This window comes from Poecilia reticulata, chromosome 2 (assembly GCF_904066995.2).
Source record: "Poecilia reticulata chromosome 2, P_reticulata-male-v2, whole genome shotgun sequence".
NCBI classification, from domain to species: Eukaryota; Metazoa; Chordata; class Actinopteri; order Cyprinodontiformes; family Poeciliidae; genus Poecilia; species Poecilia reticulata.
The window spans coordinates 43,162,733-43,183,846 of NC_088831.1; the positions used below are offsets into that span (position 1 = coordinate 43,162,733).

Below are 21,114 nucleotides of genomic sequence, written 5' to 3' on the forward strand. Positions count from 1 at the left end.
TGACATGGTAACTTTGAGTAAGTACGTGCACCAGAATAGAACAAACTGGATATAAAAAAACATTACAGCAACAATGCATTTACATTCAATTTATTTCTCTCTTATTGAAAGTCACAATGATTGCATATTATGTTGTTATAACGGTTCTTATTGGATTTGTTGGCATGGATGGAAACATTTGACATCAGTGTCTTCATCTTGAGGGAATAGTCTAATTTTAATTATTTAAGTCTGTCTTGTAATCAGGCGCGGATTGGGTAACCGGGAAATTCTGAACACAAACAGGTGAGCCAGTCGGACATTTGGGCCAAAAGGGTTGGCTTTATCTTTTTTTATATATATATCAGGCCGGTGTGCAATCATGTCACTGGGTTGATTGTGTACTCTGCTACCACTGTGGCCTGGGCCGTGTTCACTTTGTGGTGTGTTGTGTTGAGAAGCAGTACATGTTGCAATAACTGTGACCACAAGGTAGTACGGTCGTTGATTTATCAGTTACTGTTCTGCAAGTCAGAAACTAAATGCTCCTGGACCCAAGCTACATCGTCTCAGTCTCCATGACTGTATAAGCCATGGTCAGACTAGAACAACATAGACCATAAAGTCACTACTGTTCTCCACTAAGAGCTTACCATTTTTATAAATGAATTTTTATAAGTGAATGAGACTGCCCTTGTAAAAGTGTTCAACGTCTCCGTGCTGTGGTGAGCACAAAAACCAGACTGGAAGGAGTCAAAGTGATTCATTATTGTTAGGAAGTTATTTAATTGTTTAAAAACTGCTTTTTCAATAATTTTGCTGATGAATGGGAGGTCAGAGGTCGGCCTGTAATCAAGGCACTAGGTCACTGGTGTTTCAAATATTGAAGTAGAAAGAGGTAAGAGTTGAGTGTAGAGAGAAAGTAGGACAGCTCTGGAAACAGATGCAGCTTAAAAATTAAAAATTGGCAACATTTTCACAAAAACAAACTTTCGGTTGGTAACGTCAAATGAGGACGATGAAACGGGTAAGACAAAGCACTGTTCAATAAAGTGAATGAATTGTGTTGCATGTAACATAATGTTGAGTAATTTAAATAATTTTATCATGCCATGATCAATTACTGTCTTATAGTCAGAGGAAAGATACAGCACGAAGGAGTCATGAGCCCAGAAGTTCACAGTGAAGGTAGAATTAATGGTTAAGTGAATATTATTAGAATTAATTAAACAAGTATGTTGTAGATCAAAGGACTCTGTAAAAACTTCTGATTTGTGCTGAGAATTATGACCATTTGTAAAATATTATTTGGTGTGAGAAGCAGAACTATGAGCCAAGAAAGAAATTCTTATTCAATGATCCTGTCAAGTTATAGAGACCTTTGCTCCAGGCATATATTAATGTTTTAGGGTTGTTTCTTTAAAATCACTCCTCTAAAGTGGAGAAAAAGTTAATAGGATCATTACAAAGTTGTCATTCTGGCAATAACAAACTTGCGGAGAACACTGCAATATTTTATTTTATTTTTTAATAATAAGGGTCCGATATCTGTGAACACTAATTTGCTTGATTTTTGATATTGCACAAAAGGACATTCTGATGTGAAGAACAGAGGAGATGGTTTATACTCATGGTGAGAGTCTAGAATATGTATTTGAGGTTGTTTGTGGGTTTTGGAATGACTGTCAATGTTGTTCGTAAACTAGAGTTTTTGTTTTTTACATCCTAACAGACAACAGTATAATATTTGCATTGCTGTGTTGTGAAAATTTTATTTATTCCATTTGGAAGATATTTTAGTCAGAAGAGTTTCCAAGACAGTTTGTTCTGCTCAGTTGGCTTTAGTTGGATCTGGTCTGTGATCAGCCTGGTATTCTGAACAATATGTTGTGAGGGGTTTTAAAATCTTGCTCTATGTGCCACTTTTTAACTTTCTGCCCCCGCCTTCCAAAGGTCTCTGCACAGCCCTGCCTACTGCTAATCTATAAGACAGAGGCAACGTTGGCTTTCCTGGTTACTGTCATAGATGCATTTGTAAGAGGTCGGACCAGACAGATGTTTGGAGGCCAGCACCATGGCGGAGGAATACGCCTTCCCTGTTCTGGTGGAGTTAGAAGAAAGCAACACACCGAGACTGAAAAATAAGTTGGTGAAATATTTTCAGAGTAAAAAGTCCAACGGAGGAGACTGTGAGGTGGACTATGAGTCCGGGAGCCAAACTGCGCTGCTGCGCTTCCGCAGAGAGGAGGGTGAGTCCTGGCTGTCACATTTCTGATCAGTCCTGAGTAAAAACCTGCTGGATTTACCCCGTTTTCTCTCTCAGACCAGAAAAATGTCCTGGGCAAAGAGACGCACCAGATCAGTCTGGATGAAGGAGTGTTAAAGATGACAGTCCGCCTTCCTTCAGACGGAAAACAGAAGCAGGTGAGAGATAAAAAGTGGAAATTAATCTTCCTTCTGATACTTATTTGCATGCTACTGGAGGAGTATTGCTTTGCTTATGATTATTGAAATAATTGTTGGCAGGTTTATTTCTGTAATCTCATGAAAGGCCTGCCAGTGACAGAGACCAAACTCATAGCTTCTGTAATCATGTTTGTCACATATTTCTCTTTGTAGGTGTGATTTTTTTTTAATTTTTTTATGCCTGTTAATCGTTAAACTCATTTTATGTTTACTTTCATGACTTTGGTCATCTGATCTATTCATATATTATGATGCTGACCTGACCTGACCTCCGGCGGACCTTTGAACTCTTTCTTTGCTTCCTGTTTAAACTCTAAGCTCCTAATAAAGACCTGGTCCTGCAGGGTTTTTATTGTTTACTGGAAATCATATGAATAATCAGAATCCAAGAAGGTTCTGCTTTTTTCCTTTCATTTTGTGTGTAAGCGGATAAGCTTCTCTGTTTATTACCTCGCTGAAGTCTAACCCATTGACATTTCAGTCCCTAAATGTAAAATTCATCATTATTGACCAGAACAAAAATGTCTGAAATATTTGTAAAATTTATTTTAAACAGGGGGATTCATCTGATGAAGGCAACAAAAAGTGTAAGTATCCATGAAGGAAATATCCGTGCTTTGTTGTGAAATTAATTACCAATTAATTATGATGGAATTAAGTTTATAATTTTTATATCTTCTCTATCCTGAAAGTGTTTCTTGGGATTTAATGAAAAGTCTACAAGCAAATAAAAATTATACATAGAACTGTCTTTATTACTAACATCTTTTAATAATGTAAAAGGTGTTTCACCCACCCTTCCTTCCATGAACTAACCAGATTGAATAGCCTCATAGTCAAGTTTCACAGATCATTAAACAGTCACTTTTCCGATCCAGGTATATTTTAATGACTCGTATGGAGTCCCAGTGGTGTTGTACATATAACTTTGGGCTAAGGCAACCTGTTAATATTTCCCATAAATTTGCAAATCATGCACTAATATTATTCTGCTAATATTGAAGAACACGAGACTAGTGTGACACAATAATTGTATGTCTATACTTCTTTACGATTTTATAAGCTTTGACTTTGGGTTTCATATTATTCTGCTGTGCAGTGAGCCAATGCTTTTATGCTTTAGCGAAGGCAGAAAATGACTGCAACAGCTTGAGGAGCAAACTGTGTATAAAACAGGAAGAGTCATGTCACCAGCCCTGCCAGCATGCCTAGGTGGGTCCCATGTGGGGAAAAGGAGGACAGACCATGTGGGTTTGTCTGCGGGTTCCATGATGGCCCCACATGGGTTTGCCCATGTAGGGCCACAGCCCACATGGGCCCCACATGGGCCCTATATGGTGGTGGACCCACATGGGTTTGTCCATTTAGGGCCCATGTAGGACCCATGTAGGCTGTGGCCCTACATGGGCAAACCCATATGGGACCCATATATCAGCCCTCCTTTCCCCCACATGGGGCCCACCTAGGCATGCTGGCAGGGAAATTGGCAGTATTTCAGATATCTAAAACAAAAAGTAATCAATAATTACCTATGTCAACTGATATGAAACTCTTATGTTACATTTTTCAACTACAGTGATCCCTCGTTTTTCACGGGGGTTGCATTCCGAAAAAAAAAACACGATAAGTGAAATCCATGAAGTAGTTACCTTTATTTTTTTACAACTATTACACAGCATAATTAAATACTCTACATTGAAACCAAAGAACAAAATCTGTTTTCAGGTAAGCAGATGTGTGTGAGCATCAATTACGGCATTAATGTGATCCGGAGTCGTGTCATTGAAGCGTCTCCTCCAAGCTGATTTGCGAGATTCACAGCTGTATCTATGGCAGAGCTTCCGGCCACAGTTTTTTTCAGCAGGCATTGAAAGGTTCATTTTCCATCTCCTGAATGGCCAATCTTTATTACGTATATTTTAGCCAATCAGGACACAGAACACAATGCACTGTGAAAAAAACTGCACAAAAAAAATCTGCGAAGCAGCGAGAACACAAAAGGTGAACTGCGTTAAGTGAGGGATCAGTGTATATCATCCAGCCCAATTAAAACCTCAGCACCGGTCATTGACTTGATGAACAATAATTGCCCTCAGTGTTGCAAATATCAAGCCTAATTGTGTATCAATGACAAAAGAACCAAAGAAAAAAGAGAGAGAGAATTTCTGCCATTAAGAATGTGATACTCCAGCTTAACAAGGCCATGGTGGTCATTTTGACAGTTTTTCAATTTGCATGTTTAATTATTTTATCAAATTGGGTAAAAACATAAAGCCTTGTATACACGGTGGTTGTGGGCCATTGGAAAAAAAGACCCCGGCCAAGGTCCATTTACAGACCCAGGCCAAATGCTCACTCTGATTTGGATCACAGCAAATAATTATTGCTGTGTGAGCAGTGATGTACATTGCACTGACTAACTGCCTCTAAAAGCTAAAACACCTAAATATGTTTTCTTTTAGCTGAAAGAAAACATTGTCTAACACATGGGTGTGCAGTCCCAGTGTCCTGATGTTTCTCTGGTCTAGCACACTTCAATCAAATAGCTGAATCACCTCATAAGTCAGTCAAATTCTCCAGAGTCCTGCCAATGACCTCATTATTTGACTCAGGTGTGTTGAAGTAGAGACACATCTAAAAGTTACAACACACCGGCCCTCAAGGCCTGGAGTTATCACCGCTGATCTAATGTGTTGAATTCAGGAATAGAGTTCACAAATGACTCCATGAAAAAGGGTCTTTCATCTTTTATATTTCAATGACAGCAGACCATGCAGGGACAGACAAACAATCACCAATTCAAGAACCCAACCCTGTGGATGAAGGTCAGACAGGGGCAAAAGGCAAAGATGGTGATTCAGATGATGAGGAGCAGTGCTCCAAGTTGGCTGTTTTAGGAAATATTCCAGAGTCTGTGACCTCAGAGTTCCTGGAAATGCTGGTGGAGTCCATTTTGAGAGACCTAAGCTCTCCGGCTGCCTCCGAGGACTACAACCTGGAACTGATCCCCGACATCTCATCTGCTGTTGTCACTTTCCAGAGTGGAAAAGGTAACCACTTAGTTTATGAGTGTAAAATGAACAGCTGGAAATTTCATGTTTTAATTAAAAATTTATGATAGATAACATCGAGTTTATAGAAAGATGCCCTCAAATCCGGATGTTTACAAAGAAGAACTTATCAGTCCGACCCCTTGAGACCACAAAGAAGATTGTGGTTGAAGGAGTTTTGGACTGCAGTGAAGACATGCTGTGCCTTTACTTTGAAGATAAAGGGGGAGACGTGGAAGATGTTCAACTGAATGAAGTTGAACAGTCTGCTGTCGTCACATTTAAGAACCATCAAGGTAGTTAACCTGCCCTACTTTCTAATTATTGGAGTTTATTCTAATAGTATGTTCTATGATTCATCAATGTAACTGTTACCAATACTATGGAACTTTGTGTTTTAATCCCCAGATTTTAAGAAAGTCTTGGGTAAGAAGCATGAAATAAAGAAAGAAGAAGTCAAAGTCTACCCATTTTACAAATCTTTGGGAGTTCCACTTTATGGGAAAGATAAACCATCACCAAAGCTTCCTGCTGCCATCTCTGAGCCCATTGACAACGCTGTCCTCAGATACCTAGCTAACCACAAAGTAACTCTGGAGACCATTGGCCGTGACTTGGAAAAACATTTCTGCAACATAACCCTGGAGCAGTCTGCCGTCCGCCTCAGTGCCTCGCCCTCATTACTGAAGCAAAAAGATGCCAAAGTCATCATCAAAGAGTGGACAGATACTGTGAAGGCAGCCTTTTCTCAGGCTGTGTCAAAATTCAAAGCCATCAAGTTCTCCCTGGAGTGGGAGGTATGGGAGGAGTCTGAGCAGAAGATTAAAGAGAAACTGCAGAAGGAAGATGTTGTTGTAGTTTCTGATAAAACCAGTGGTGTCCTTTCAGTGGCCGGCCTGGAGAATGATGTCAACGCACTTGAGAAACCTATTTCAGAAGTTCTTGACAGGATCAAGGAAAGGGTCCGAAGGGAGAAATTAAGTAAAACTCAAGAGATCAATGTGTCACCATCCATGTTCCACATCCTTTCTCAAGATGGTCTTCAGGATAAACTCCTGCAAGTGTACCCAGAACTCAAACTGTCTTACGACCAAAAGAAGAAAGCTCTGAAAGTAACTGGCTTTGTGGACGAGATTATTGATGCAACCAAAGTGATAACCAGTGTAATGCTCACATTACAACAACAGAATTTAGAAGTAGACCAATTTTTGCCTGAGGAAAAACAAGAGGAGACCACTGATGCACCTTCTACATCTAATCTCTTCTCATCTGATAATGGGGCATTAAAGATGACAGTTCACCTTCCTTCAGAGGGGAAAATGGAGCAGGTGAGAGCAAAATAGTTGGAAATCAGTTAATAATCCGCCTCACAGACTGGCTTGGAATCGTTAATCTGCCTATTGATTCTGCTTGTCGGTTCCAATAACTTTAGATGTAGTTATGTGATTTTACACAATGAATATTTTGAATTAAAAAAATATACAACATGGCATCGGTGCAGAAGCGCTCAAAATTATGCTTATATTTCACTAAAGATGATGCTACAATACTACTGACCCTTTGCACGTGATGTCACTCTCTTCGAAACTCGGCCTGCTCTACCATGATGGACGTCAAAACAACCTATGCGCTCCTGTAAAGCCTCTCAAAAAACGCACATTTGGTTGCTTTAGGGATGCCACCTGTCCCGTAAAATACTAAATCGTCCTGTATTTGGCTGTCAAATGTTGCGTCCCGCAATACGGGACGCGATTTATTCCGTATTTCTATAAATGATGATCAGTTACTCAGTACTTGAGGAGTTTACCAAATACTTTTTACACTTGTTTAATTAAATGTGTTTCAGGTATGCTACTCTGATTGGAGTATAATTCTGAGGTACTCTAACCAACCTCTATGCATGAACGATTGCTCTATGGATCACTTTTTAAAAACAAAAAACACCTCCATAAAATAATGTCTGTCACTGTAGCATACGTCCCACCACATGAGTTGGGCGCCGCGCCGCGGTGGGCGTCCCTTATTTTTATTTCTGAAAGGTAGCAACCCTAGGTAGCCTAATGTCGCTATCAGATGTGATAATATTAGTTGATTTCACAATAAAAATGGTCACAGGGTGCTGGGCGGTAGGCTGCATAAACAGGGGAGAAAACCAAACTTGTAATTTTATTGTATAACTCTTAATGAGGAAAGATACGGCAGCGATGGAAAACAGCCGTCAATCATAATAACTGTCAGGCCTCGATGTAATCACAGATTTGCAGCGAACCCTTTTTACAAGGTAAGACGATTAACGTTCATATAATTTATAAGTTAGTATAATTAGAAGGATATAAAATACTGCATTATGGAGAACGTTGTAACAGTCATACTGCTTGGTTCCTAGAGATGAGTATGTTTTACCACCAGGGGGATCCTATTCCCTTTTTCCTTTGTATTATTGTACAGAAGAAGATCTAGTCTTCCACATTGTTGCAGAGAACATCAGTGATGATGAGGTGCATAGAGGTAAACGTTACTTTTCTCATGTATGAGAACATAATGTTTAGTACCGTGGAGATCTGGCTTTACATGGAAGAAGTGAAATTAATTGAAAGTGTGGAAAACTTCAACAGTGTGTTGCAGGTCCCAGGTGGAGGGACAGGCGGGCAGATCCAAATAACCTGTTTTAACAGGAGAAAGAAGTGAGTCACAGGAGACGGTGTTGCTGCGCTGGTAGCTCTCATCCGAATGGAGGAGAGCTTTGTTTCTATACAGAAATGTTGCACCGTCAGTCCCGTAATGTCCCACTTCTGCCATCTAGCGGCGCATTTATGCTACTGCGTGACATTGATTTACAAATTTTAAAACAGGGTCAAATCCTAAATTAAGATCACAATTAAACCAAACAAATGTGACCACACTTTGTGGGGGGTCACAAATGTGTCCTGCTAACTCCTTCTCCAACCTCTCACCTAACCGCACCAGTGGTTAGACGCATACAAGGTACGCGTCTAACCACTGGTAACTAAGCTAGCTGTTTCCATCCATCCATTTTTCCGCTAGGAATCGTGGGTTCCCTGACAAACAATTTGGTTGGGCTCTCCCCGCGCCCCTGCTGTTACAATTCTTTGAGTCTATTTGACCCATAAAAAGCGTCACAATTTTAAAGCCTGGCATCTGCCTTGATTTCTTTGGTTCAATACTGATAATTAGCACAATATTTACTGCTCATTAATTTAACATCCAACAGTCCACATCCAGTATGCAAGTAGGTTGCTTACATTTTTTCTATTAGTTTACTGAAATGTCTCTCCCCATGAGCAACAGTCAAAAGCAACGTGCAAAATATCCATAAAAATCCAGACTTCTCAAAAACGCTATGTAGTTGCATTTTATTGAAGCTGCAGTACATAACTTTAATAAAAATGTTTTCTCCATATTTGTTAAAGCTGTCACGATGTTGTAGCAGTTTGTTATGAGACAGATAATCTGAGAAAACAATCAAGCTCCTCCATCTCCTTCCTGAATTACTATTACTGGTTGAAGTAATGCACTGTTCTGACCAAAACAGCCAATCAGAACCAGGAGGACACTCTTAGTGCTGTCAATTAGCCTCATTCACTCACTTCTAAATGTGCTAATGGTGGAGAAACAACTTATCACTTCAAGAAACCATTTATTTGCAGTCATTGGTAGATATACTAACTAAACTGAGCATTCACAGTTTTGTGCTATGCTAGCTGCAGCACGGCACAAATCGAGGTGGAGGAAGGATGAGCAGCACCACGTGAGATTGTAATTGACAGCACTAAAACTCCTGGTACTGACTGGTTTCTAGCACTGGGAGAAGGCAGAGGAAATACATTTTTCACAGATTACCTCTCATACAATACTCTCACAACATAATGACAGTTTTAACAAATATGTGGAAACAAATATTTATATAAAAGTTACATACTTCCGCTTCAATTTCACTCAGAAGAGGACGGGTCATGAGGGACGTGGGTTAGAGCTGCTGCTGACTGACTCGCCTATTGTTAAATGGTAAAAGGTACAAGTTAAATATATGAATATGTTGGTAATTTTTTTCCTTAATTCATTAAATGCTAATGAAATGGAGGCAAACAATAGTCTGTAGCTAAGATAATTATGCTAAATGTTTGATAATTTCACACAGTCTACCCACCTCTCTTGGACAAAAACTGGGTTATAAATTAACACTCTTGCCTTTTTCTTTCTCTCCCTCCCTTTTTTTTTTGAAAACCTGATTTTATAACTTTTCTTAGCAAGACAGTAACTGCCACAATCGTTTGTGTTTCCTACTGTCTGCAGCTAACAGGGTCACTCTGAAGCGGCTCCAAGCAGGAACGAACCATTTAACACAGATAGAGGGGGTTCAGAGCAAATATGGATGTGTGTTTTATGATCTGGGAGTGGAAACATTAAATGTTTACTGCTAAAAACAATCTTTGAAAATACACTATTATTAATTTTGTAATTGACAGGGCCCCAATTTTTTTTTTAATTTCTATGAACAAAAAAATAAACAATTAAATTGTGGAGGGCCCCCTGTTGGTCAGGGCCCCTAGAATTGTTATCACTTTCCCCCCCTTTACCGCGCCCCTGGTCAGAACTGTTCTTTGTTTCTTATGACTTTGCTTGGTAAAGAATGATGCTCTGCTTTTAGGTCAACAGCAATTGTTATTTTAAATTAATTAAAAATATTAAATAAAATTAAATGAATACAATAAATAAATACAATTGATAGAAATCAGTTAATTACTTTTATATTCAATATTGGAGAAAAGTATTCTTTGTTTCTATTAAAGCAACTTAAGTCTATGTTTCTTTAGTTGTGCTTCTAAACCACAACTAAAGTGGTTATTATTGCACATAACACTTGGTAGTAAAAAACATTTTTTTTTTTTATTATTTCCATGTGTTTGACATCATTGGGAAGCTTAGACACTTTCAGAATCTACAAATAACTCAAAATGCCCAAGTAGACCTGTTCATGTCGTGGCTAGTCATATTTACCAAACAGCACCACTCTTCTCATTACGATGAACAAGGAAAAGGAACAAGGACTAATATTATCATTTCAGGTTCCATCATATATTGCAGGGGAAATTTCAGGATAGGTAATCCGTGACTCTTTGCTAAATGGGTTAAATGGTCCTCAGCCTGAAAAAATTTGAGAAACACTACAATAAAAAAAATTTAAAAAAAGAAAAGATAAAAATGTCAAACAGTTCACCATATAGTGGCGTTTCGAGACAGTTTCTCCTTCCTTAAGTGTCCCTTAAGTGTATTAGGTTAGAATTACCAAAATTACTCCTACTTGCTACATGGCAGAAATCATAGAATATTTTCAGAGATTTTTTTGTAACTTTCCTCAAATTCAAATTCAAAAGTTTATATAAATTTGATCAGTGTCAGGGATAATTGTGTTTTAAACCTTATGATTTGAGTCAAGTCTTTTGGGCGTCCTTCCACAAACTTCCCAATAGTTTGTTGGAGTTCTGCTCCATTCCTCCCAGCAGAACTGGTGTAACTGAGTCCATTGTGTAAGCCACCTCAGATTTCAGAGTTCTTCATAGGAGTAAGATATGGACTTAGTGATGCATGTTTGATATAATTACCTCAGATGCTTCCTTGAAGTCATGTCAGAAATCCAAGACGGTGCTGCCTGGTGTCCTTCCTAAATTTGTTTTCTTTATAATTCTTTATGAGTTTGAGGATATTTTACAGAATAAACCTTTTGACCTTGATGTCTTTTTTCTAACTAGTCAATGAATGTAATTTTCATCAGTATTGTTCATAATAAAATGTCTAAAAACTTTGTGAAATTTATTTCAAACAGGAGTATTCATCTGATAAAGGCAACAAAAAGTGTAAGTATCCATGAAGAAAATATTTTGATTAATTTCTTATAAATGATGGGATTTACTAATTTCCACGTCGTCTTTCTTTCTGTACTCTAAAAATATTTCGAGGTACCTAAATATAAGTATACAAACTATTAATATATAGGACTAGTTCTATTAATTATTTTAAAACATAATGGCAAAAATTGTTTTTAGGTACACCTGCATGCATGTACATGAACCAGTATGTAACATATATCCAAACTCAGAACACATCTCTTTAAACAACTTTATGTCCTCTGATCACAACTGCACTGTTTTATTAAACCAATACATACATTTTAAAATGTTTGTATTTTTTGTTTTTAATGTTCTATTTGATTTTATGTTAGATGATGTGAGGTGATCTTGAATTTCAAGATATGTGCCATTCAATTAAATGCATGATTATTATAAGTAAATATGAAGAACAAGAATAAAAATGGTTATTAGTCAATAAAATAAAATCTAACTCCTGGATGAATAAAAAAATTCACTGACACTTTCAGGTACTTGAAGTTGTGCATACTGGCTGAAATTGTCAGTGTGTGAAAAACAAACAGTTTGACTTTTAATTTCAAGATGTAGATACTTTAAATTGCTCAATTCTAATTTAACTGGACCATCATGCTAAAACTTGAGTTTTCTACTTCTACTTTATGCCTGGCACAAGAGTGCTTAAAAAACCAACAACACATTGTATTTGTGGATACAATCTCTACCAATAAAGCCGATTCTTCTTATTTACTTTGGATGTTGTACTACTGTACTACTGATTCTCTCTGTGATTGTTGATAAAAGGCAGTTTCTAGGATTTAGTTAACCTGTAAAGTTGCAGTTTTATTAACCCGTTTGTCTTGCATCTCAAACAATAATTACAAAAGATAAAATTATCACTATTTTTTTAAAGTTTCAGGTCATACTTAGATGGTGCCGCTAATAGATGCTTTCTCCTCCGCTCATCAACAAATATGGAATTTGGTTCCAATTCATTCATATCCTCCTGACTACCAGGAAAAAACATATTGTCCAATCACCATTTTTTTAAAATCCCACATTCTTTGTAAGGTAATTAGAATACTGGAAATATTTTTTTTGGAAAAAATGTTTTTATTTTTGAAATATGATGTGTCCACTACAGAGGACAATTTTTCAACTTTTAAATACTACAGTAAAATACAGTCAAAATAATTCATAGAATGTTTTAATATGCTGCTAAAAGACTTATTTAGAATATTCCAACAAAATTTTAAACCAAAATTTGCACAATAAAAAGTTTTATGCACTTACTTTGTATTTTCCGATAAATTGTGTTATTACTGATGAACGCCATTTTTATGAATTAGAAATAGGTACATACAAAGGTCCAACCTCTTCCAATGTAGTATCATTGAAAAGCCCTAAATGTCCTCTCTGGATACCAAAATGAATTAATTCAGTAGAATGCAGAGGGTGGGAGATATTCAAGTTTACAAATGTTCTCTACAGAGAACAAAAATGAACTACTGGTAGTCAGGAGGATGTCACAGGTTTTTACTAATTCATTTTTCAATAACAGCAGACCACGCAGGGACCATTAAACAGTCAACAGTTCAAGATTCCAAACCTGTGGATGAAGGTCAAACAGGTCCAAAAGGCAACGGTGGTGATTCAGATGATGAGGAGCAGTGCTCCAAGTCAGCTGTTTTAGGGAATATTCCAGAGTCTGTGACCTCAGAATTCCTGGAAATGCTTGTGGAGAACATTTTGAGAGACCTAAGCTCTCCGACTTCCTCCCAGGACTACAACCTGGAACTGATCCCTGACATCTCCTCTGCTGTTGCCACTTTCAAGAGTGAAAAAGGTACCAACTTAGTTCGTTTGTAAAATGACACGTGGAACAACTTGAAATTTCATGTAATTTAACATTTTTCATAGATAACAACGAATTTATAGAAAGATGTCCTCAAAATCGGATGTTTACAAAGAAGAACTTATCAGTTCGACCCCTTGAGACCACAAAACAGATCATGGTGGAAGGGGTTTTGGACTGCAGTGAAGACATGCTGTGCCTGTACTTTGAGAATAAAGGGGGAGACGTGGAAGATGTTCAACTGAATGAAGCTGAACAATCTGCTGTCGTCACATTTAAGAACCATCAAGGTAGTTAACCTGCCCTACATTTTAATTACTGCAGTTTATTCTGAAAGTATGTTCTATGATTCATAAATGTAACTGCTACCAATACTGAATTGTGTGTAACTTTGTGTTTTAATCCACAGATGTTAAGAAAGTCTTGGGTAAGAAGCATGAAATAAAAAAGGAAGAAGTCAAAGTCTACCCGTTCTACAAATCTTTGGGAGTTCCACTTTATGGGAAAGATAAACCATCACCAAAGCTTCCTGCTGCCATCTCTGAGCCCATTGACAACGCTGTCCTCAGATACCTAGCTAACCACAAAGCAGCTCTGGAGACCATTGGCCGTGACTTGGAAAAACATTTCTGCAACATAACCCTGGAGCAGTCTGCTGTCCGCCTCAGTGCCTCGCCCTCATTACTGAAGCAAAAAGATGCCAAAGTCATCATCAAAGAGTGGACAGATACTGTGAAGGCAGCCTTTTCTCAGGCTGTGTCAAAATTCAAATCCATCAGCTTCTCCCTGGAGTCGGAGGTATGGGAGGAGTCTGAGCAGAAGATTAAAGAGAAACTGCAGAAGGAAGATGTTGTTGTAGTTTCTGATAAAACCAGTGGTGTCCTTTCAGTGGCCGGCCTGGAGAATGATGTCAACGCACTTGAGAAACCCATTTCAGAAGTTCTTGACAGGATCAAGGAAAGGGTCCGAAGGGAGAAATTAAGTAAAACTCAAGAGATCAATGTGTCACCATCCATGTTCCACATCCTTTCTCAAGATAGTCTTCAGGATAAACTCCTGCAAGTGTACCCAGAACTCAAACTGTCATACGACCAAAAGAAGAAAGCTCTGAAAGTAACTGGCTTTGTGGATGAGATTATTAATGCAACCCAGGTGATAAACAATGCAACATTAGGATTAAAACGACAGAATCTAGAAGTAGATGAGTTTTTGCTCGATATCCTGAAGGGTGAACAACAAGAAGAGGCCACCAATGCACTTCTAACAGCCTATGGCATAAAAGCAGCCTTGGAGATCAGTCCACAGAGGGTGCAGCTTGTTTCCGTTTCTGACAAGGATCTAATGGGTGCTCAAGACCATCTAAACCAAATGCTGAAATCTGAATACATCGAAGTTGAAGACCTTGAAGTCCTGAAGAAGCCGGAGTGGCAGCAGCTGGTCCATCAGCATGAAAAAGCCAACAGTGGGTCAGGAATGAAAGTTCAGATCATAACTCATCAACAGCAAGTGGTAGTGTCCGGTCACAAGGACAATGTGGACAAAGTTAGCAGTGAACTAAAAGACTTTTTAACAGAAAATGCTCATGTTGAAGAATTTGTTGCAGTTGAAGCAAATGTCATCATTGAATACCTGAAAAGTCAGACTCCCTGGTTGAAGCAACTAGAAGGTGGAGTGGACGTGTCTTTCGGAAAAGAGGAAATCATCCTAAGTGGCTGTAGATCTGCTGTGAAAGATTGCAAGACCACAGTCAAAGATTTACTATCTTCTGTGTGCTTTGATAGATTTAAAGTCACAAAACCTGGAGTCAAGAAGTGTTTTAAGGAAAAAGAATCGTATTTTGTTTCCTTAATTAAAAGTGACACTGACTGCCTGGTTCAGCTGGCTGATCATTCGAAGGAAGAAGACGACTTTACCTTAGTACAGGTACAAAAACCCATTTACAAAGTCCAGACAAGTGATGGAGTGGAAATAGTGGTCTCCAAGGCAGACATGTGCAGTTACTCTGTGGATGCTGTTGTCAATCCTTCTACTGAGGACTTGAAACACACCTCAGGTCTTGCTTTGGCACTTTCAAAAGCTGCAGGCCCTCAGCTGCAGGCCTTATGTGACCAAATAATTAATGTAAAAGGAAAACTCCGACCTGGAGACTGTGCCGTAACAGTTGCTGGAGGAATGCTTCGTTGCAAAAAAGTGATCCATGCCGTAGGACCCTATTTTGATCAAGCAAAGCCAAAGAAGGCTGAGGCCCAGTTGAAAAGAACTGTTAGAGAAAGCTTAGAACTAGCTGAAAAGTGTGGCTGTGTTTCTGTGGCTCTTCCTGCCATCAGCAGAAGTCTTGGTTTCCCACTCAATCTGTGCCTGGCTACCATTACTAGAGCAGTGAAGGAATACTGTGATGAGAAGTACGATGACACCCTGAAGACGATTCATCTGGTGGACAATGAGGACAGTGTTGCTCTTGGTCTGGAAAGTGCTGTAAAGCAGGAGTTTGGAAGTCATGGAGTTAGTGTTTCGTCTCAAAATGCTATCCCTAAAGTTAGTCCAAAATCTCCATTACTCAAACTTATTCCACCTGACACCAGCTTGTGCCGAGCGCAGACCAAAGAGGGCTTGAGCATCGTTCTTAAAAAGGGAAATATTGAGGCTGCCAAGGTAAATATGATTGCTTTTCAATGTTTAATTTAAAGATAAAGGTTTAAAATTTAAATACTCCTTCAGTTGGTCCTCTCTATGTCTGTCATTTATAGAAAGAGGAATTAATTCTAAAAGTAGAGAGAGGCTTGGCTAGTCCTGATGGGGGCATTTAATAGCGCCAATGTCATTACTGTGAGTGATCCAGTGCTATTTTAGCAGATAGTCTTTTTTTTTATGGAAGACTAATATTTAGGTTTTTTAAAGTTTTCTAATTAGACTTAGGATCCTGTCAGAATTTCTTCTTTGTTTATTCTCCCTGCACTGTGAATTTTTTACACTGTTGGTAAAGTATGAGAGCCTCACACAACCCTACTCAGTCTGTCTCTCTAGTTTTACAGAATACAGACCTAAAGAAGTAGATATGTGAGGATATAAATATTTTCTTGACCAATTCCATTACAATTTATTGTTTTTTTCTGTTCATGCAAAATAAAATGAAATTACATATTTTAATTTAGTTGTGCCACATTTTCAGACAGAGGTGATTGTGAACACTGTGGCAGAAGATCTAATATTGAACAAAGGGGCGATTTCAAATGCCATCTTCAGTGCAGCTGGAGCCAAACTTCAACAGCTGGTACACAGCCAGAAAACCAGCGGATCACCAGGCGAGATTGTTGTTACAGACGGCTGCAAGCTGAAGAGCAAACAAGTTTTCCATGTAATTGCTCCAAGCTGGGACAATGGCCAAGGCACAGCTGAAAAGGTGCATCATATTCATAAAGTGTAGAATATTTTTTTTTAAAAATTGCTGAATCAATGAAACAACTTGGCAATCTGGTTTAAAATATCTTTCAGACTCTAGATGGGATCTTTAAAGATTGCTTGGACCTAGCGGAGAAAGCTCGGTTGTCATCTATAACTTTCCCAGCTGTTGGCACCGGAGCCTTGGGTTTTCCAAAAAATCTTGTTGCCACTTTGATCCTGGATAAATTCTTGGAGTTTAGCAGCCAAAGACAATCCAAGCATATTAAGAAGATTACAGTTGTTCTTTATCCTGGAGATGCACAGACTATTCAGGTAAACAAACAATAACAATCAATGTCATATTAATTTGCTAAGCAGCAGTTCAACAAGATCGAATGCAGAAACAATCAAGAGGAATGTTACAATATCTCAGTACTATAGCTATAGTATTTCTTCAGTGTTAGAATATTTTTTATGTTTCGGGATCTAGGAAATTGAACTTACGTGTGTTAAATAGAGTTGATCATGTACATTCTCATGGATACTTGAGAATGTATGGGGGATACTGTAGTTTTTTTTTCTGAAGTATCATTAAGGGGCTTTTTTCTACTATACTGACTTCTCTGTTTGAAGTTAATTGGTGGATTAACAGCAGAACTTCAAGCATCTAAATTCTCATTATTTATACTGTAATTAATGTATAACTCTTATAAGAAAGTATCAAACAAATTTTGCAGATATTTACAGATGAATTTCAGAAGAAGTTTCCCAGTGCCACGGGACTTTCAGCAACAGGTCCAACGCCTGCAGATTCTTCACAAAGTACAGGTAGGCAGTTTCCTCTAGTTTAACTTACACAAGAATTGAGTAGTTGCCTAATTTCAAGGTTAAATTATTATTTCTGTCTGTTTTACCAACAGGCAAATTCTCTAAAGTTGTCTCCAGTTCAGGAAAGCATGAGACTAAACTAGGAAATGTAACGATTCAGGTAGTAACTGGAGATATAACAAAGGAGACGACTGATGTCATCGTCAACTCTTCAGATAACAGTTTCACTCTCAAGTCTGGTAAATCATTTTATATGTGATATATCTGTCATACAAAATATGAGTGACCAGGATGCGTGATACACATACTTTAATCTTCCATAATAATATTAATTTATTGTCAGAGATACAGTGGAACCTGATATGCAGCCACCAATGAATACCTCAATTCTATGAATACTTAAGGTTCCTTCTAAAAAATGATCAGAATCTCCCTACAGTTCAAACATCATGTGCAAATTCATCCACTGATGCTTCTGGACACATTATCAGTGATGTTCCTGGAATCCTTGCAACAGCAACATCTGAAGTGTTTTGTACTCAATAGTACTAATAGTACTAAAACAACTGTACATTACCTAGCTTGATGTGTTAATTTGTTTTTTCAGTGGAGTTCAGAAATAGCAGTCCAGGATACGTACCTTTGGACTATATGATGAAGATAAACATTGGTTGTCAAAACCTTTAAACCTTTTACTTCATCTACCTTCCCAGGACTGTCCAAGGCTATTCTGGATGCAGCTGGTGTAGCTGTTTTAGAAGAATGCCAATATCTTGGTAAGAACATTAACACTTGCCTGTTGATAGCATGCATGCTTAGTTTATAGTTAATTTAGCTCTGTAACTAGATTGTGATTGTGAACCCCATCAGGTTCCCAGCCCAATCCAGATATGATAGTGACAGTACCAGGAAACCTAAAGTGCAAAAAGATTCTACACCTGGTCGTTCAGTCAGATAAAGGAAAAATCCACAGTTCTGTAAAGGAAGCACTCCAAATGTGTGTGAAGAACTCCTACACTTCTGTTTCATTTCCTGCCCTTGGCACAGGTGAGACTTACTAACAGTTTCCAAAATATCTTAATGCAAAGAGCTTGTTGCATACACCAAAATTAGCTCATCTTATATTGTCTTCATATGGAGATCTGGCTGAATGTAGATTTAGTGCTTAGATACTAGATGACCCTGGTTTTAAGGGACCAATACAGAGACTTGTCATTACACTGCAATTTATAATTTTCATTTGTTTAGATCAGAAGTATTTGACTGTAAAGATTGGATTGGATAAACATGTTAACCTTTTTTACTGCACTCAAGTATGAGTCTTAAATTAGCCCTTTATTGGTGGGATGGAACTTTTTGAATTTGCAGATTTGAGCCATCAACCATTTGTGTTGCCCGTTTCCAGGTCAAGGCAACATACAGGCAAAACAAGTGGCAGACTCCATGTTGGATGCTGTGATTGATGTTTTCAGCCAAAACACCTCCAGCTCCCTGACTTTAATCAGGATAGTCATCTTCCAGCAACCGATGCTGAAAGATTTCTACAGCAGCATGCAAGAAAGAAATGTCACTGCACCAAGGGAAAAAGGCGGATTCTGGTCCAATTATGGCCACAAGTTAGGTGTCTCACCTTTGCTAAAATGTAAGCATGGAAAGAAAACTAGTTTTGTCTTTATAATGAATGTTTTTATCTGAAGTTCTATTTCAAAATATCCTTATTCTTACAGCTATGTTAGGATTAGAAAGTGCTGACAACAAACAGGAAAACGAGGTGTCTGATATTGAGACTGTCAAAGTGGAGCCTGCTGTCTTCCATATCTGCGGTGCCTCACAGGCCAAAGTTGATGCAGCCAAGAAGAAGATAAAAGACCTGATATCTGATGAACAATGCAGCATAGAGATAGCGGACAACGACATCTTGAACTTCTCCTCTGCAGACTGTCAGCGCATTCTTCACATCCAATGAAGATGAGTGTGAGCATCAAAAATCAAATCACTAATGGCCAAGTCTCTGTCATCATTGAAGGCCTCAGTAAAGATGTGGTCCGAGCCAATCAGGAGATAGCTAATATGCTGAAGAAAGTGAGAGGAGAGCAGGAGCTGAAAAGGAAATATGAGCTGGCTGCCACTGTGGCAGACTGGCAGTATCAGCAACATGGGCTTCAATATCAGAGTTTTGATCAGATGACCAACTATGAGCTTGAGCATGCGTTGGAAAGGGCAGCACCCACTCTAAAAGTTACCATCTGTGGTTCAGACTATACTGTCCAGATGCCTAAAGGACCAGCCACTGACAACAAGGGAACCATCCTGCAGATAAGACGAATTGACAAATTCCAAGGTATTTGAGCCACACCTAGGATGTTGTTTCACATTCTGCCTCCAAAGCATTTAATGCTACTGGTCTTTAATTTGTCTACTATAAATTACTTAATTTTTTATTTCCTAAATTTAAAAAAAAGTTTGTTTCATGACACCCAGGCCTATCCTGAGTATCTGATCACCTTCAAGTAGCAACACCCAGAAAATTTTAAATACAAGTGCAATAAAAGTAAATCTAATTTTTTTCCTGAAATACTTATTTTAACTCATTTTAAGTTCACTTATTTAGTAGTTTGTGTGTTATGGTCCATTTAGTGCCTTATTAAGGTGATGCCTTAATATATACATGAAAGTCTGATCTTACAAGCAGGAACCAGTAAAAAAAAAATGACATGTTGCTTCCTATATACTGTTTACATTGACTGACTCCTAAAATGGACCTGCTGTTTGGGAAACCATGTAATTGTAGAAGTTTAATGTTACTCATTTCTAAATTTTAAAAATGAAAATAAACCTTAATGACTGTTCCAGTAAAACTCAAGAATGTGTAATGAACATGCAAGGTGATTTCACTGCTCACTTTTCTTCTGTACTTGAAGTAATAAAGCATTTTTAAACCTCTTCTCAGAAATTATTTTGTTTAATCCTTGCTGACATAAAACAGAAAGTCTGTTTTACTGTCTTTTAAAAAGTGTCTCCTTTACAAGATAAGATTTATGAAAGCAGTGGTGGGAAGTAACGAAGTACAAGTACTTCGTTACTGTACTTAAGTACAGTTTTCGTGTATCTGTACTTTACTTAAGTAGATTTAATAATGGGGACTTTCTACTTTTACTCCACTACATTTTACAGTAAATATCTGTACTTTCTACTTCACTACATTTCTACAAAACTGTCGCGTTACTCGTTACATCCAAGTCGCGTTGCTCTTTTCTTCCGTTAAAATGTGACGTTCAGGGATTTAAGGTGGCGCCGTAAAATCCGAGCAATAACGTGACTTAGTGTCTGTTGTCACCCATCGGCTCCACCTTTACTCGCACTCGGAGCTCCAGACATGCGCAGTGGTTTCCTCTGAGCGGGAGGAGATGTTTGTCTATAATATAATAGCGCTGCATAAATTGATATGGCGACATGTAAAATCAGCAGCGCTTCGCTTTCACAGACGGTGGGACTTCGTCCAACTTTTAGCGTCACTTGGAAGGAAAGCTTAAAGAAAGGTAAGATCTGTGCTAGCAAAGCTAGCTGTACTGAGACACATGTTGCATCTGATGAAAAAAAGTTGTCACTCATGCGTTGAATTATTGTGTGGAGGTTTTGACTGAGGTGTCGCATATATGGGACGACGCTG

General features: G+C 38.3%; 1 long non-coding RNA gene and 1 pseudogene across 2 annotated transcripts in view; one reads left to right on the forward strand and one right to left on the reverse strand.

Annotated features, from left to right (window-relative positions):
* The window catches only part of LOC145550884 (uncharacterized), a 34,354-nt gene that overhangs the window by 6,632 nt on the left and 6,608 nt on the right, over positions 1-21,114 (reverse strand). The gene's annotated exons all lie outside the window — the stretch shown is intronic.
* On the forward strand, positions 5,576-20,389 carry LOC103461839 (protein mono-ADP-ribosyltransferase PARP14-like; annotated as a pseudogene). Its single transcript, XR_014086681.1, has 14 exons — positions 5,576-5,791; positions 5,904-6,823; positions 11,341-11,371; positions 12,942-13,226; positions 13,301-13,525; positions 13,645-15,887; positions 16,405-16,635; positions 16,728-16,949; positions 17,354-17,444; positions 17,537-17,683; positions 18,158-18,220; positions 18,315-18,491; positions 18,850-19,086; positions 19,172-20,389. The product of XR_014086681.1 is annotated as a protein mono-ADP-ribosyltransferase PARP14-like (transcript).